Source organism: Phacochoerus africanus, chromosome 2 (assembly GCF_016906955.1).
Source record: "Phacochoerus africanus isolate WHEZ1 chromosome 2, ROS_Pafr_v1, whole genome shotgun sequence".
In the NCBI taxonomy this organism is placed as follows: domain Eukaryota; kingdom Metazoa; phylum Chordata; class Mammalia; order Artiodactyla; family Suidae; genus Phacochoerus; species Phacochoerus africanus.
The window spans coordinates 81,662,364-81,682,210 of record NC_062545.1 but is presented as its reverse complement, the minus strand read 5'-3'; positions in this window follow the sequence as shown (position 1 = coordinate 81,682,210).

The following is a 19,847-nucleotide window of genomic DNA, read 5'->3' as shown; positions in this document are numbered from 1 at the left end:
CTTGAGAGTGGGGGCCCTAATTCAATATGGCTGATGTCTTTATAAGAAGCCTGGTGTCTTTATAAGAGGAGGAGGAGACACAAGGGATACCCATGCACAGAGGAAAGTCCACCTGAGGACACAGGGAGAAGGTTCAGCCTACAAACCAAGAGGAGAGGTTTCAGCAGCAAGCATCCCTACCTGCACTTTGATCTTGGACTTTCAGCCTCCAGAACTGTGAGAAAATAATTTCCGGTTACTTAAGCCACTCAGTCTATTGATTCTGTCAAGGCAGCCTCAGTAAACTAACAAAGTAAGAGGATTTGACTTTAGAAGATGTTGCTCTGTGTCAAATGTAGCAAATAATATGTGTCATTTGAAAGATCCTTAAATGACATTAACTTTGCTTGTTTTTTGTTTACACTATTTGTTGGGTTTTTTTTTTTTTTTTTTTTGTCTTTTTGCTGTTTCCCTGGGCTGCTTCCACGGCATGTGGAGGTTCCCAGGCTAGGGGTCTAATCGGAGCTGTAGCCACCGGCCTACGCCAGAGCCACAGCAACGCGTGATCCGAGCCGCGTCTGCAACCTACACCACAGTTCACGGCAACGCCGGATCGTCAACCCACTGAGCAAGGCCATGGACCGAACCCGCAACCTCATGGTTCCTAATCAGATTCGTTAACCACTGCGCCACAATGGGAACTCCTGTTGGTTTTTAAAATGGTGCTTTTATGTGTGTGTAATGTTAATATCAAACTGTGGAATTTTAGGGTTTCTTTAGTATTCTATGTATGGAATTTTTTTCTTAGAATTAGGAAGTTATAATTTTGAAATGCTCAGAAATAAGAAGTTGTGATTTTTAGTGCTGATTTTCTAGAATTTAATTTCATTATATCTGACCTACACTTTAATAAATATAGTAGTATAATTTAGGAACTTTAACCTTAATCATACCTTTTATTTAATTTGTCTTTTGCTATTTACCTAAATAATAATTTTGTGATTAACTAGCTTAAGTTTTAGATGCTAAAATAACTCACTAAGTGATATTTTGTGGATTTATAATGCTATATTTTAACATCTACATTATAAATGTTATTTACTAAACTTATTTGGGGGGGGAGATGGCCTGATTATTTAATCTTTTATTAGTTTCAAACGTGCTTTTCTAAATACCCCAAAGTAAACATTATAATGTTCCACCATTTATATAACCTAAGCCAATCTACACATCTTCTCTGGATCATATAATTTGTTTAAGTGGGAATAATAAACATTATTTAGTAATTTGAAAAAAATGATAAAATGTACAAATACCTAAATATTAATCACTATAAGCTGTTTAGATAAATAGAATCCAAAGCTGATTTATAATAGTGGGCTGCGGCCTTAAGATGGCAGTAGTTCTACACTAGAAATATTTTTCATTTTTTAAATTAATCTCAAAATCCTTAAATTTCTTTTTTTTTTTTTTTGGTCTATTTTGCTATTTCTTGGGCCGCTTCTGCGGCATACGGAGGTTCCCAGGCTAGGGGTCTAATTGGAGCTGTAGCCACCAGCCTATGCCAGAGCCACAGCAACACGGGATCCGAGCCGCGTCTGCAACCTACACCACAGCTCACAGCAACGCCGGATCGTTAACCCACTGAGCGAGGGCAGGGACCGAACCCGCAACCTCATGGTTCCTAGTCGGATTCGATCACCACTGCGCCACGACGGGAACTCCAAAATCCTTAAATTTCTTAATTAAAAAATACATTATTTTCTACTCTTCATTTCTGCTCTTGCCACAAGGAAAGAAGTCCACTTAGAGATTTTAGTGTGGGTTTTTTTTTTTTTTTCATTTTTTTCTTTTTATAGCTGGGGCATATGGAGGTTTCTGGGCTAGGGGTTAAATCAGAGCTACAGCTAAGACCTATACCACAGCCACAGCAACACCAAATCCAAGCTGCATCTGTGACCTACACTGCAGCTTACGGCAATGCTGGATCTTTAACCCACTGAGCAAGGCCAGTGATTAAACCCACATCCTCATGGACACTATGTTGGGTTCTTACCCACTGAGCCATAGTGGAACTACCTGGTGTGTATTTATTTTTGAAGATGGAAAAGGAGAATGCGATGGGATGAAATCCTTTGGTAGGAAACTTCTTATTAAGTTGTGTCTGAATAAAAAACCTAAAGTTTAAAATGTAAAATGAGTTCCTCTTGGAGAATGAGCAAAACACTAAGTGGCAGAATCGTGTTTCAAAAAGATCTCAAATGATGTAGCAATGGATTGAAATTGAATTAGGACAAATGTTAAGTTTTGGATTAGGATCAAGTAATCAACATTAACAGTATATTATGGAGTATCTTGATTTGCCACAAGTTAAACTGGAATTAAAATAGTGATAAACTCAAAGTGAACTCAGCCAATTCCAATGTGAACTCAGTTTCTCTTTAATTGACTGTCACTTCCTGATACTTCCCTTTGACTGGGTTGTCCTTTTGGGGTCTGAAGGTTCTAAACTGCAGAAGGGCTAACATGTTGTCAAGTCTGAGCAGAGACATCAAATCCTTGGTTAATGGCATCCATACCACTGCTTTTCCTCCGCTAGACCATCCCTGTCGGTCTTTGGTTGCCTCTGGCCTCACTGGCTACATTGGCCACATAGCCAGCAACCATCCCTGCTACATAAACTCTGAAACACCTCTACTTACAGTGTCATCAGGAAAAGGTTTAGTTTGACCCAAACCATGAAACTATTGCACACGCAGCCAACCTCTGCACCTCTCTTGAATAGTTGGAAACTTTCATAGGAGACATTTTGCTTCAGAGTCACAGAAAAGGAAGGTATGTGTTACGGTGGGGGAAGGCAGTGGGGGGAGGGGAAGTCTACCTCAGATCCTCTTTCTGTCTAGTTGTGACCCATAGTTCCTCTTTGATTGATTGCCCTGTATTGTCATTGGACACTCTGCAAAGCTTTCTTTTGTCAGAATTTCAAATGAGAACTAAGATTCAATTCCTTCTGCTTTTGGATCCTCAGGCTCATGTGGAGGGTTCTGTTGTTACCTATAAAGGGGATTTGACCTTGCAGTGGGACAGGGTGTAGCGTCCCTTTCTCAGGGACCCACACAAAGGACTAACTCTTATGTTCTCCATCCTGTTTCCCCAGGACTAACATTGGCAGATAAAATACAGAGTGCCTTTCAAGTACTTAAGTGAGTAAAACTTTTGAGTCTTCAGAGGTATCTGAATATGAACATATCTCAGAAACCCCTAATAAAGTGTGATCCAATCAGTGTGGAGTTCCTCATGGCTCAGGTATGAATCCATAACTTTGTCTCCAAACCTCTGGAGCAGCATGTTTACTTTTATGACTTAAATGACTGAATGCATCTCACCTGTCTATTTTCATCTTAGATCTTTTATCCCTTCAATTATGCATTTTCTATGATGTACAAAGAGTTTCATTGAATGAATAACTATACATCTCATGACTTAATATAGTTTGATTCTTTACTTTGTCCTGTATGTAGAATCAGATATTTGAAAGTTTTCTCTGTGATAATGATATCTATTTATTATTTTAAAGAAGACATTCAAAACTGAGTATTAACATCCTACCTTCTCTACTGAAGTTTTCTCATATATTCCTCTTAACATAAATATCCTACATCAACTTTTTTGGAAGGCAATGTGCAAATGAGTATCAAGAGTCTTATAAATGATTTACATGTGTTGACATATTTAATCCAATTCTAGACACCCCCATCCTAAGATTTCTATCCCAGAAAACCTTCATGTAACAGGGTAACTCCTGGACATTGATTATATAACACTACTTTCTCTTATTGTCAAAGTAAAAGGATTAATACATTATTGATATACCTACCACATAGTGTATACTTACTATAAGACTAAACATTCTATCTCAAAGCAAAATGTGAAGAAATGGAACATGTTATGATCCTGTGAGAAATCTCTTTGTGTATTCAGAAGCAGTACTAATACCTTTGCATAACTTGCCCCACTCCTCTTCTAGCTAAACACTCCAACTTCCATTCCTCTAAAATGGATTCTTGAAAAGTTCAATTAATGCAAAAGAAGGCAGAAACAGAAAAGAAAAATAAAAAGAATGCCAAAAAGTTGGGAGCAATAGAAAGCAAGTAACAATATTGTAGAGCTAAACACAAGCATATAATAATTATATTAAATGTAAATGATCTAAAGTCTTGAACTAAAAGTCAGAGATTGTCAGATTTATTCAAAAAGCAAGATCTGGAGTTCCCTCATGGCTCAGAAGAAATGAATCTGACTAGCATCTCTGAGGACGCTAATTTGATCCCTGCCTCCCCCAGTGGGTTAAGGATCTGGCTTTGCTGTGAGCTGTGGTGTAGGTCGCAGACACAGCTCAGATCCCGCATTGCTTTGGCTGTGGCATAGGCCAGTGACTACAGCTCCGATTCAACCCCTAGCTTGGGAACCTCCATATGCCATAGGTGTGGCATAAAAAGACCAAAAAAAAAAAAGCTAGATCTGGACATGCTATCTAAAGAAACCTACTTTAGGCATGGAGCTATAAATACCATTTGAAAAAATTTGAGATGCACCATGAAGTATCTGCCATCACAAGAATCTTTAACATAGTGTTCCAATGTATTAATTTTCTCTAAGATTATTTCTATTTAAATTGACTTGTTAGAAACAAAAATAAAAGACTACTGCTTAGATTTTTAAGTTTCTGGATCTTAAAGCAAAATCAGTTTAGTAGTCAAAAGACTTGTTAGAAAGCAAAGAGAAAATCATGTATTATCTCTCCCATCTTTGTTTTTGAGTTTCTTTTTAACTTCCTTTCTTTTTTTTTTTGTCTTTTTGCCATTTCTTGGGCCGCTCCTGCGGCATATGGAGTTTCCCAGGCTAGGGGTCTAATCGGAGCTGTAGCTGCCAGCCTATACCAGGGCCACAGCAAGGCGGGGTCCGAGCCGCATCTGCAACCTACACCACAGCTCGAGGCAACGCCAGATCGTTAACCCACTGAGCAAGGGCAGGGACCGAATCCGCAACCTCATGGTTCCTAGTCAGATTCGTTACCCACTGCGCCACGAAGGGAACTCCTCCTTTCTTTTTTCTTCTTCACACATACCTACCCACAAAAACTTGTATTGAGATTTGTGGAAAGAAGTACTCACAAACACATCTGATTAGCCAAGGTGGGATTCCACAGGATAGGTGGTCACTACCCAGGCCATACCTGTTCCCATCTTCATCACCACAGTCCCTGCTCACAAGTAGCTTGCAGTCCTTTAACAGCATGCCTGAGCATGTCAGGATGAGGCGGGGGGCGGGGCGGGGTGGGGCGGGGGGAGTAGAATGAGCAATCCTCTGGTTATTCTGTGGTTGCTGCTGCTTAACCCTTTTACCATTTTCATTAGCATAAAGAAATGCTGTATTGATTTTGACCACATTTGTTAATTCTGCCTCATATTAGAAGCACTGGTTAGAAATGGACTTGAGTAATAGGAAATCCTCCCACTTCTATGAGGTATAGATTCCCCAGTATGTTTAGCGCAGAGTTCCACATATAGGATGAGTACCAATGTGATGAGTTTACGCCCAAGGAGAGTTAACATATCCAATAAAAACAATATAACTCTGTACATGAAATAGAAGGAGAAGCTAGTCTGGCATGGTTTCTTGAACTCATACTGTCACTCTGGTCAAAGTGTTAATTTTTTGCTGCACACACAGCCAAAAAAAAGAAAGAAAAAAAAGAAAAAGTATTCTTTCTTCCTTTATTAGGGTTCTCTGTAGAAATAAAACCAATAAGATAGATTAGGTAGGTAGGTAAGTAGATAGATAGATGGATGGATAGATAGGTAGATAGATGTAGGAGGAGGCCGAGAAGTTCCATGATCTGCCATATACAAGCTGAAAAGCCAGCAAAGTCAATGGGATAAGTCAGTCTGAGTCCAAAAGCTCGAAAACAAGGAGCACTCATGTCTGAGAGCAGGAGAGACAGATGTCACAGCTTTGGCAGAAATAGAAAATTTGCCCTTCCTCCACTTTTCTTTTCCATTCAGGCCCTCAATGAATTGGAAAATGCCTGCTTAAGCTGGTGAAGGGGGGCTTCTTTACTCAGTCTCCTGATTCAAATGTTAAACTCTTCCAGGAATACCCTCATGACACATGCAGAAATAATGTTTTACTAGCAATCTGGGCTTCCAGATTGTTTTTATTATTACCATTTTTTTTTGCCAGGCTTCTCTATGTTATTTCATACTGGGAACTGTGTTTTGTTCACCTTTGTAAGTCAGTCCATTGCACACAGCCTGGCATGTAATGCCCACTGAATGAATGAATGAATTTCCATCTTCTTCCATTGTGCACTTGTGAGTGGGAGCAAGGGAGCTTTTACTTGGAGGCAGGAGGGACTGTATTTCACTGACACTAATTCCAAGTTTAGTAATCAATAAATCAGGATTCACATTTCACAGATTTATAATAAAGATTTTAATTTCTTGGAGCCACAATTTCAGGCAGTGTTCCGATAATCATTGATTTTTAGTTCTGTCAAATACTAGTATATCAGGCACTAATTTTCATTTGACCTTCAGTAGACTTCACTGTCCACACCAAGAGCTCTCGTGCAGGCTGTATAAATTCTCACAGGGTAAAAATAGCCTATGCCAACATTTTGGGGACCTAAGAATTAACTTGCTCAGTCATACTTGTGAACAATACACCACGGAGAAAAATACTCTTTTTAGAAACCTTGATTATGTATTTTATTGTGAAGTTCATAGAACACTCCTAGTTTCTGTTAATAGAGTCTGCCTATGTTGCATTTGATGCTGCCTGTTAAACTCTTCATTAGGACTGTTGACTCTTGGAAAGTATTATTTTTTACAAACCATAATTTATTCTTGTTGCTAAAGCTATATTTGAAAAATGTCCTTTGGACATGCACATAGTTCCTAATGAAAATGGCTGAATACATTCTGGTTTTGGCTTACAGCAGAAGTGCCAATATGTGCATAATCTGTTATTATTAGTTTCTTTTGGAAATTAGCCAGGTAAGCAATATAAACAACAGCATTTCCTTCCTTCCTCCCTTTCTTTCCTTTTCTTTCTTTCTTTCTCCCTTTATTTTTCTTCCTTCCTTCCTTTCTCTCTCTTCTCTGTGTCTCTTTCTTTCTCCTCACCCCCCAAATAAAACAGTACTCCAAGGAGAATTCAAAAGTGCTATAGAGTCTCTGGGTATACTCTCACCCTTCTGTGCCCCCCCCCCCCCCCCCCCCGCATGGTGTGCATGTGTATACACACTCACGCAATGAATGAATGAATGAATGTTGTGGGGGGGGCTTGCTAGTGAGTGAAGAAATGGCACATGTGATTGAATTTCTTCCATGTGCCACGTATTGTGTTATGAACGTTAAGTAATGATTTCACTTAATCATCACAACATAGAAGTAGGTGAGAGCATGCACATTTTACAGATGGAATTCAAATCCAGATCTGTGTGACGAGAAGTTAGCCACTTCTGCTTCTTTTTAAAGCTCTACTTCACTAGTTATTTATGCATAATACATGTGTATTGTAAACAAAAAAAAAGCAAATAAAATGAAAGTGAAAATTCCCTTTCACCATTGCTCAACAAATTATAATTTATCTTCCTGGAGATAACTGCTGTAAGTTGAATAAATGTCCTTACAGACCTGTAATTATCATATCTACTTTAATATTTAAACATCATTTATGGGGATTTACCCACCTACCTCAGTCTCTGCCTTTATAATTCCCATTCGTTGAAGATTTTAGCTCGTAGCTCATTGTAATTATTTCCATCTGTACTTCTCTCTTAATTTTTTTTTTTTGTCTTTTTAGGGCCACACCTGTGGCATATGGAAGTTCTCAGGCTAGGGGTGGAATCAGAGCTATAGCCGCTGGACTACACCATAGCCACAGAAACATGGGATCTGAGCCATGTCTGTGACCTACACCATAACTCACAGCAACAGCGGATCCTTAACCCACTAAGCAAGGCCAGGGATTGAACTTTCATCCTCATGGACGCTAGTCAGATACGTTTCCCCTAAGCCACGACAGGAACTTCCTCTCTTAATTTTTAATTACTCCAATACCCTGGTTCCCCAATTCCTTTAATCTCTCTTCTACAATGATCTTGTCACTCACACTACTTCAGCTGCCCACTCCCACCTTCTCCATAATCTCAAAAGCAAGAATCCCACTCTTTTACTACCTACTTCTATTTTTCCAACTCATGTCTTCAAGTGTCCAACTCCAACAATCCTTGAGTCCACTGATACCTACAATGCAATGATTCCCACCTCCTCTTCACAGTCCTTCACTGCCATGGTTTTCTCACTTCTTGTCCAGCCAAATATTTGTAGAGGATCATTAAAATCATGTAGTTGATATACCCTGAATTCCTCTATTCTTTTCTTCACTTCTTTAAACCCTTACCAAAAAAATTAAAATCCTAGCCATGGTAGATTTTAAAAACAACCACAATTCCCTCTTTCCTTGTATTTATATCCCTTGCAATATGACTCTGAAAACCCACCCATAAAGAACAAGGTACACTTCTCTACTCCATGACTTTGGTCTTAGCCTTGTAACTTGCTTTGGCCCACAGCACACAGTGGAAGACATTTTTCCAGTTCTGAGCCTGAGTCACAAAAAGTCTTGAGGGATTCCATACTCTTTGGGAACACTGCTACTACCATTTTAAAAAGGCTGGGATACCCTGCTGGATGATGAGACAGCTTAGTCACTCTAGCCATCCCAGCCTATGGTCAGGAACTACAAGGCATGCGAGCAAGACCCAACCAAAACCAGTCAGTCCCTGGTGACTTATGAGCTGACTTCAGGTCATGTGTGATCCTAGCCATAATCAGCCAAGCCATGTCTAGATCAACAAGACTACCTGAACAATACTGCTGTAAGCCACTGAGTTGAGGAGTTATTTGTTATGTAGCAATAACTAACAGATACACAGGTTAAATTCAACTTTTTTTGTTCTCTGTATCCTGGCTGATCCTGTCTAAAGGAAATATACAAAACCATTATATGTGTATTTTAATAAGTGTTTGATGATATTGGGCAATCATACTTTATTGCCTTGATGCATTCACTCTAGTGCTATCTTAGATGATTATTTTGTATTTTTCTTCTTGTCGAACTGATACCTCCATCCTTATTTATTCTAGTATTGACCAAGCTTCTGTTTTTCTGAAAAATACCCATTACCAGCTAGCATCCATATTTACTCCCGTTCCTATTGGGCAGTTGTTCTTATATTGGGGTCCCCAGACTATAAGCTATACATTCTAACTTGTTAGAAATAGAAATTCTTGGATCAGAGTTACTGAATCAAAAAGTCCAAAGGTAGGCCCCAGTAATCAGTATTGTAAAAAAACCTCTGATTCTGATGCATGCTAATGTTTGAGACTCACTGCTACAGATTATCTGTACTCGTATGTATGGTCAGCCCTCTACTTGTGCACTGTATCTCATCCTCTCAAAAACAGTGCTTTCGCCCCTTTCCTGTAACTTTTTTTCATTTCTAGTAAGTCCTTTTCAAAATCATATAAATATGCTCTTATTTTTCTCATCTTAGAACAAAAATTATCTTTTTTCCAGCCACCAACTTGCTGCTCCTCTTTAATGAAAATTGATTGAAATGAACTGTCTGCCTCCCTCTGCAATCCCTCCTCTCTCATTCAATTTAAGTACACAAAGATGAACTTTTCCCTCCAACACTCCAACAAAACTATGGCTAACCTCACCAGTGATATCCGTTTGCTAAATCCAATGGGCACTCTTCAGTCCTTGTTTTATTTTACCCACAAGTATCATTTGACGCTGTTGATCACTCCCTCCTTAGGTAAACACTTTGTTTACTTAGTTTATAGGAACCCTTATTCCTTCCTCATTGGACAAAAGACCTAAGTACACATTTCTTAAATGAGAGCCTATAAACGGAATATAAATAAAAGTGTCCAGTATCATTGGAAACCAGAAAAAAAATGAACATGAAAACCTCTGTGAGGTACTACATTTCACTCATAAATTGCTGGTAGGAATTCAGGTTGGTACAACCTCTTTGGTAATGTCTATTGAAGGTGAAGATACCCATAATTTACAACCCAGGAACTTTACTACTAGACAGAGAAATGAGTACACCTGTCTATCAGGGGACACATGCATATAGGTTCACGGTATTGTTCAAAATGGCTCTGAACTGGAACAACCCAAAAGTTCCATCACACTGCAATACACAGCTATGGTATATCCACACAGAGTTTCATGCAGCAATGGAAATGAATGGACTTTTGAGGTATGTTACAAAATGAATGTTTCTTAAGGACATAAGTGTAAGAGGCCAGGCACAATAGAGTTGTTACTGTATTGTTCCCTGCCCCCCCCCCCCCCCCCATACAGACAAAATTAAATGATACTTTTAGGGATGGTTAGTTAGGTTATGACACTTCTAGGAATGGTTAATTAGGTTATGAAACTGTAAAGAAATGGAAGGAAGTTGAATTCCGTAAACATCAGGGAAGTGTTCGGATGGCACTGTGATCTGGAAGGGTCCTGCAGAAGTCCTGGCAGGGTTCTGGTAGTAGTCCATTCCCTCATCTGAGTAGAGGTTACATGAGTGTTCATTTTACAATGTATTAACTCTTAAGTCTTGTGCACTTTTCTGTATGTTTGCTCGGTATCACAATTTTGGAAGTTTAACAAAATAAGGTATTTACTTTGGGGGGGTGTTGTGAGGGTTAAAATATCTGACACAAAGCCTGGCATTTAAAAATCCTAAAACCAACATTTGTTATCAGGAGTCCATGTGTCCATCTAACTCTTTAGATTCCTCCCATGTCCAATAACTGAACTCCAGGCGGGTTAGACTTATTTTCTCAGATTGGTCAAGGATCATTAGAAGCAGGTGTCTAAGACTATCCCTCTAGGAATGTTTTGTTGTCTTTGATTTTGGGAATAAACAATAATGTTTTCTAACAAGTTTAAATACCTCTGTTTAACAGATCCTGGGATACCATGTCCATAACTGCTGGAAGATATGGAGGGTATTCTAAAGATGTGACACTCTAGTCTTGGATCAAAATTCCATTTCCTACAGTTTTCATTCTCCAGTGTACATTGTTTTGTAAGACATGTCAGTGTCCAGCTTCTTGTAATTGCTGTAAGAGTATGAGTTGATCTGGTAGAGTCAGAATAAATGAAGGAATCTGGTCAAAGGCAGCACTATTTCCGTTAAGACCTGTGAGTGAAGGAGATTTTCCGTCTTTTCTGAAAGACACACAGGCTTCCTCCAGTACCTGGCACAGTCTCTGGAATATAGGAAGTAGTCAAAATGTTTGTTCAATGAGTAAGGGAAGGTACAAATAAATATGATAATTAGGAAAGAAGTTAAGGGGTAATTACAAATATTAGATGAGAGGAGGCCATAATTTATAGAAAGATCATATTGAATCAGCACTGTGAACCTACTACAAGGATCGAGTTACAAACTCGAAAGTGGTGAGAGGTGAGAAAAAAGAGTCCTTATTAGTTTTGTACTTCCAAAGCTTGGATTTAAATAATCACAGGAAGATAAATAATATTGTTGGCTATCATTTATTGAGGTCTTACTTTTTGTCAAAATTGTGGTAAGTGTTTTACATTTATTAATTCATGTAGCCTTCACAATGATCTGTATGGTGTAGATAGTTATCATTTTTTTTTTTCAGATGAGAAACTGGGCATAGCAAGATTATTTATTTATATATTTAATTTACTTTTTATTAATTGTTATTTCCCCAATACAATTTTTTTTCTACTGTGCAGCATGGTGATTCAGTTACACATACATGTACACATTCTATTTTCACACATTATCATGCTCCATCATAAGTGACTAGACATAGTCCCCAGTGCTACACAGCAGGATCTCATTGCTAATCCCTTCCAAAGGCAATAGTTTGCATCTGTTAACCCCAAGCTCCAAATCCATCCCACTCCCTCCCCCTCCCTTGGCAACCACAAGTCTATTCTCCAAGTAAATGATTTTCTTTCAGTGGAAATGTTCATTTGTGACATATATTAGATTCCAGATATAAGTGATATCATATGGTATTTGTCTTTCTCTTTCTCACTTACTTCACTCAGTATGAGGGTCTCTAGTTCCATCCATGTTGCTGCAAATGGCATTATTTTGTTCTTTTTCATAGCTGAGTAGTATTCCATTGTATATATATATACACCACATCTTCCTAATCCAATCATCTGTAGATGGATATTTATGTTGTTTCCATGTCTTGGCTATTGTGAATAGTGCTAGAGTGAACATGTGGGTGCATGTGTCTTTTTTAAGGAAAGTTTTGTCTGGATATATGCCCAAGAGTGGGATTGCTGGGTCATATGATAGTTATATGTATAGATTTCTAAGGTACTTCTATACTGTTCTCCATAGTGGTTGTACACAAGATTTTTAAAATTTATTTTTATTTTTTTATTTTTTTTAAGGCCAAACCTGTAGCATGTAGAAATTCCCAGGCTAGGGGTCAGATTGGAGCTTCAGCTGTGAGCCTACACCACAGCTACAGCAATGCCAGATCCAATCCACATCTGTGACCTACACCACAGTTCATGGCAACACCAGATCCTTAACTCACTGAGAGGCCAGGGATTGAAGCCTCATCCTCATGGATACTAGTTGGGCTAAGCCACAATGGGAATTCCAAGGAAAGAATCTTAGGATATATTTTTAGTATGGATTTTTATGCATACTGATGTTTCCATCTCCATGGCAAGTTGAAAACTGTATATGAAGTTTTGCTATCTATGAAAATTAGACCATAATTCAATAAAAGATATGTTTTAAAATAACACTTTAAAATTTTTCCTCAAATTTAACTTCTTTACTTCATATGTATCTGATTACCTGCAGAAGTAAGACAACTATTTAAATTCATTTCATGACAAAATGAACAAAGAAGCACTAGCATATATCATTACCCAGAAGTAAGGTCATCAACTGTATGAATTTGCCTGGGACCTCCCCAGTTTTAACACAGAAAGTCTTTTTTTTTTCCTTTATTTTTTTTATTACTCAATGAGTTTATTACATTTATGGTTGTACAATGATTGTCACAATCCAATTTTATAGGATTTCCATCCCATACCCCCAGTGCATCCCTCCACCCCCCAAACTGTCTCCTTTGGAAACCATAAGTTTTCAAAGTCTGTGAGTCAGAATCTGTTCTGCAAAGAAGTTCATTGTGTCCTTTTTTCAGATTCCACATGTCAGTGATAGCATTTGATGTTGGGGTCTCATGGTCTAACTGACTTCACTTAGCATAATAATTTCTAGGTCCACCCACGTTGTGCAAATGCCGTAATTTTGTTCCTTTTAATGGCTGAGTAATATTCCATTGTGTATATGTACCACATCTTCTTGATCCACTCTTCTGTGGATGGACATTGAGGCTGTTTCCATGTCTTGGCTATTGCAAATAGTGCTGCAATGAAATTGGAGTACATGTGTCTTTGCAAGTCATGGTTTTCTCTGGATAGATGCCCAGGAGTGGGATTGCTGGATCAAAATGGTAGTCCTATTTTTAGTTTTCTGAGGAATTTCCATACTGTTTTCCACAGTGGGTTGCACCAATTTACAATCCCACCAACAGTGTACTAGGGTTCCTTTCTCTCCACACCCTCTCCAGTACTTACTGTTTGTAGACTTTTTGATGATGGCCATTCTGGCTGGTGTAAGGTGATACCTCATAGTGGTTTTGATTTGCATTTCTCTAATGATGAGTGATGTTGAACATCTTTTCATGTGTTTTGGGGCCATCCATATGTCTTCTTTGGAGAATTGTCTGTTTAGATTTTCTGCCCATTTTTTGATTTGTTTGTTTTTTTTGGTATTGAGCTATAGGAGGTGTTTATAAATTTTGGAGATTAATTCCTTGTCAGTTGATTCATTTGCAAAGATTTTCTCCCATTCTGTGGGTTGTCATTTTGATTTATTTAGGGTTTCCCTTGCTGTGCATAAACTTTTAAGTTTAGTTAAGTCCCATTTGTTTATTTTTGTTTTTACTGTCACTACTCTAAGAGGTGGATCTGAGAAGGCATTGCTGTCGTTTATGTCAGAGAGTGTTTGGCCTATGTTTTCCTCTAAGAATTTTATAGTGTCTGGTCTTATATCTAAGTCTTTACTCCATTTTGAATTTATTTTTGTGTATGGTGCTAGGGAGTGTTCTCATTTCATTCTTTTCCATGTTGCTGTTCAGTTTTCCCAGAACCATTTATTGAACAGGCTTTATTTTCTCCATTGTATATTAACACAGAAAGTCTTTGTACCAAGACATTCTCAGTCCTCAATAAACTGGGAGAGTTGGTCACTAGCAGCACAAACCGCATCTACCCAAATTCAGGTAAGTTGGTCTGGGTGTGACTTGTTTTAGCTTTGCAGATTGTAATGATATTCCTTCTTAAGCTCTAAGTAGATTTTTCTCATTCGGACTCATTGAGGTCTTCTTGAATCTTCAACAGGTCTCTAAATTGTGGATTCAAATTTTTCTTAATATTTTCTAGGGAGATGTGAAATATTGAACTCTGTGAAACATCAAGAACTGGCCTAGAAACATCTGTGATAGCTTCGCTGATCACACAGGGGTACTGTAAGAGCGGGTCCCTTTGACCTCTGTGTCACTGTGGAGAACAGGAGTGAGGACAGGACTATAAAGCTCTCTGACAGCTTCCTTCGCCTTAGCAGCAGCCAGAAGCCAGGATTTTGGACTTTGTTGTCAGCTCTGTTATTAATTCCCTCAGCAGTCCTTGGCATCAGAGCCAAACATCATTTTAAGCTCTCAGTCTGTCAACTCTGGATAATTCTTAGCTATCTCACAGTGTTGTTGTGGGAATTGATTAATATTTATGAACACATTTAAATGGAAAAGTGCAGTATAAATATTATTGCATGAATTGAAAAATTGTTTCCTACATGATATTATGCACAAAGGAAAATAAGCCATGGACTGTAATGTCTTCCTGGAACAATTTTAAAATAATGATCAGTTATTTGCCACTTCTCCTTTCATCTTTAATAAATTTAGTGTTTTGTTATTCAAAGTTTTCAACAGCGATTTCTGCTAAATTTATTTTTTATTGTTATTTTATTGATGCATTTTGTTTCCTGTTAAGTTTAATACATCTCTTTGTTTCCAGTTAAGATTTTCTAAATCATTGACTCTGATTTTCTTGGTCATTGAAATTTGTCCAGTATATGAGGGACATTTGTCATTACTTAAGAGTAACTGTTGTAGGAGTTCCCGTTGTGGCTCAGTGGTAACTAATCTGACTAGTATTCATGAAGACACAGGTTAGATCCCTGGCCTTGCTCAGTGGGTTAAGGATCTAGTGTTGCCATGAGCTATGATGTAGGTTGCAGACGTGGCTCAGATTCCACTTTGCTGTGGCTATAGTGTATGCTGGCAGCTGCAGCTCCAAGTAGACTCTTAGCCCTGGGAACTTCCATATGCCATGGGTGTGGCCTTAAAAAAGAAAAAAAGAAAAAAAAAAGAATAACTATTGTAACCCACTGCTTAATATTAAGAGAATGAAAATTTTTCTGGTGAAGATCATTGCATCAAATTTCTGTTACATAAATTCTTGCCCTATTCTTCTTTTCTTCTGCATAAAATTAAAAATGTATTTAACCAAAATAAAGTGGGATTTGGGGCATATTTTCAAAATACACATAAATGCAGCATTTTACAAATGGCAAAAAAATAAATACATTAAATGTTTAAGGATAGTCCAGTTCAGGAAAATTATTTTTAAAAATTCTGAAAAAAAATTCTGCCTCATGTGTTGTGATAGTGGGCAGGGAGCAGTCACTTTAACAGTTTCACATTTAACAGTTGAACTTCTATATCATGTCTAACTTTCAGACCAAAGTTATTATTGTAAATGTTTCTCTCATTTCTCAAAACTCCAACTATATGACTCTGACCAGCCACAGCTGCTATTTTAGTTAAGACACTGACAATGCTGTCTCCCATCACCAAATGTGGTGTCACCTAAGGCTGACAGCAACTTCAGACTGAGTGTCTGGAGCATCGGTACCTTTGGAGAATCCATGCTAACGCAGGGCCTGGTCCTCAATAATACATATTTAGAAACTTTTAAAAACTCAAATTATCCCAAAGGATGAAATTTATAAAATATATTATAGTTAATCAAATTCACAGGGAATGATTTATCAAATTTATTCATAAACTTATTCATTTCTAATAACAAGTATGCTTGGTGGAACTAGAAAGGTCCATTCAGGAGTCCCAAACAGAGAAAATTGCCTGGCGTGAACACAGAATTTGGAAAAGGAAATTGAGTGTTATGAAGCAGGTGAGAACTTGACTCTAGAGTGTCCCAGAGTGGGAGCCTTTCTCATTCTTACCACAATTCTGTAATGATAAATGGTAACTAAAAGCAGGGTACATACGGTAAAGACATAGTGATATATTCTTTTTGCCTCTTCTCCTCTTTCTTCTTATCAGTCGCATCCCCAGACTGATAATTATGTAACACATTTTCTCATGACAACATCTTACATTTACGTGGATCTATTTCAAAGGGATACTTGCTTTTTTTCAGGAGGACCCTAAGTTTCTTGCTGAGATTTGGGAATCACTCTGATCTTACCAGCAATTTATTTGATATTCTTATAGATGTTTCCCCATTGCTCAACCTTCCCCCCAAAACCTCCTCCCACTTTCCACAGATGTCTACCTTATCAGTCAGTTAGGGTTAGGTTAAACTCTACGTGAAACAGTCCTTAAAACCTCTGAGGCCTGAAACAACCAAGGTATTTCTCCACTAGGTTTATATGTAGGAGACTCTGCTCTGCATCTTGCTCAGCCAGGGATGCAGGGTAATAGATCATCTTTCATCTGGAACATTGTCATCATGGTAGGGAAAGAAGTGCTGTTAATTGCACACTTCCTCGTAAAGGCTTCTACTTGGAAGTGATATACGCCAGTTCTAAACAAGTCAAAGCAAGTCATAGCATTGTGCTTATCTTCAAAATGGGATAGGAAAGTACAATTCTACCATGTGCCCGGAACAGGAAAACTAGAAATGTTCTTGAACAGCAATAATAAGTACCACATCCAGCTATTTTGATTAATATTTTCATTTTTAAGGAGTGATGTTTTCTGACCCAGTTGTCAAATAAAGGGCTCAATTTGTCAACAAATATTCATTTAAATGTCGACTTTTTCAATCTAATTTTTTCCCAAGCTCTGTGGATGACACAAAGATGAAACAAGTATATTATCTAAAGACTCATGTATAATAGAGTACGTTAGTCTTCTTATAGCACTTGATACATCTCATTCATAGTTCTTAGCAAGTGATGATTTTTTTTTTTTTAATCTTTTGTTGTTGTTGTTGTTGTTGTTGTTACTATTTCTTGGGCCGCTCCCGCGGCATATGGAGGTTCCCAGGCTAGGGATTGAATCGGAGCTGTAGCCACCGGCCTATGCCAGAGCCACAGCAACGTGGGATCCGAGCCGCGTCTGCAACCTACACCACAGCTCAGGGCAACACCGGATCGTTAACCCACTGAGCAAGGGCAGGGACCGAACCGCAACCTCATGGTTCCTAGTCGGATTCGTTAACCACTGCGCCACGACGGGAACTCCAGCAAGTGATGATTAATTATTTCTATAACTATTTGTATAATGCTGTCTCCTCCACTAGTTTATAAATTCTATATGGGATATGGGCTGTATCTCTTTTTATGTCTATATTTCAAGAGCAAGTGCCATGCTTGATACCTAGTAAATTACAAAAGAAGAGAAAATCTCATGAAAGTCAAAGAGGGAGACATCACTTCCAAACAAATTTATACCTTATTTAGATCTGTAGATCCCTTTGTACTGACAGTATTGATCTGGTCACATTTTTAGTCTATAATAATGTCCTGAAACAGGACAGGTTATACTTGTTTTACTTAATTTTATATCTCCAAGCACTAGCCTGGTGCCTGGCACAAGAGAGTAGCTCAGTAAATATTTGTGGACTCACTGAAGCAAAGGAGGTAACCCCTGAGGACCTGCGAAATAAATAATTGTCCATAGACAGGCTACTGTTTTCTAGCAGTCACTAGAGTGTGCTTCCTTCAACTGGTCCATTAGTAACATATGGTTTAATCTTCTAAAGCACGAGTGTTGCACACAATTACTTCTAATAGACTAGCAAATGAGTGTTTTGGGAATTGAACAAAATTCCAATTGCATCAGACACTAACTGGGCAATGGAGCTTTAGCAGATGACCTCCAAAGGCTGGAGACAGACCCCCTGTTGGAGGCTGAATTGAAAAGTGGTAAGAGCAAGGTTTATCACATCTATACATCTGGGGCTAGGTTTGTAGAATGGATTTGTGACTCTATTCATATGTATTCTTCTAAGGTTTGATATTCTTAAATTTCTTTTAACTGAGGAGATATAAAAATGTATACAGTCAACCATACCGTAATGAATACTCCTTTCTGAACATGAGCATATCGCGTGGATTATAGTTTGTTTGTTTTTTCTAATGTGAAACAAATGCATATATATCACTCTGTACACTGGAATCAAGATGTGACTTGTTAAACTTCAACTGAGGAAGTGCAAACCACCTTCTAGTAGGCTTTTATTATATATTGAACATATTTCCTTTGATGATTCTCCAAGGGATAGCAATCCTCAGAGATTCGGTCACATTTCCAAAATGATTGACAGTTTTTCAAAGAAAACAATTACACCAAGTACAACTCTGTAAATTGCTGTGCCATATACCCCTATATACAACATAAGCTTTAGCAAGAGATTTGCAATATAAATATTGCTAAACAGGGAGTTCCTGCCGTGGCGCAGTGGTTAACGAATCTGACTAGGAACCATGAGGTTGCGGGTTCGGTCCCTGCCCTTGCTCAGTGGGTTAACGATCCAGCGTTGCTGTGAGCTGTGGTGTAGGTTGCAGACGCGGCTTGGATCCTGAGTTGCTGTGGCTCTGGCGTAGGCTGGTGGCTACAGCTCTGATTCAACCCCTAGCCTGGGAACCTCCATATGCCACGGGAGCGGCCCAAGAAATAGCAACAACAACAGCAACAACAACAAAAAAGATAAATAAATAAATAAATAAATAAATAAATAAATAAATAAATATTGCTAAACATCATTATTATGAACTTAGGTATTAAAATGCTCATTATTTTGAAAATTTACTAGAGGTGTTTATCACAGGTCAACCAAAATATTTCTTTAACCTTGAGTTTAAATACTAGGAATTTGTGAAGTTAATAGGATTTATTGTTCTTTTAAATCAAGGAACAAATGAAGAGAAATGCTTAAAAACGTGAGAACAGGAGTTTCTGCTGTGGTGCAATGAGATCAGTGGTGTCTCTGCAGCTCCAGGACGCAGGTTCGATCCCTGGCCCAGCACAGTGTGTTAAAGATCTGGCGTTGCCGCAGAGCTACAGCATAGGTCCAACAGCAGCTTAGATCTGATCCCAGGCCCAAGAACTCCATATGCCATGAGACAGCAAAAACAAAAACAACAAAAAAACAACATGAGAGCTATTAGACAGTAACCATTAATGTGAACAGTGGAAGCTTAAATGGGGTTACTTAGAGATAGTTCAATATCAAAATAAAGAATGCCAAATATATGACTTATTTATCGACACAAGAAAATGGCCTAGCTGAACAGGAAATTTTTGAATCTCTGCCCAATTACTTGGCATAGACATTGGAAAATTCTAAATCTGGGAAGTTTAGTAATTTTTCATTTTTATATAAAATCATCTATA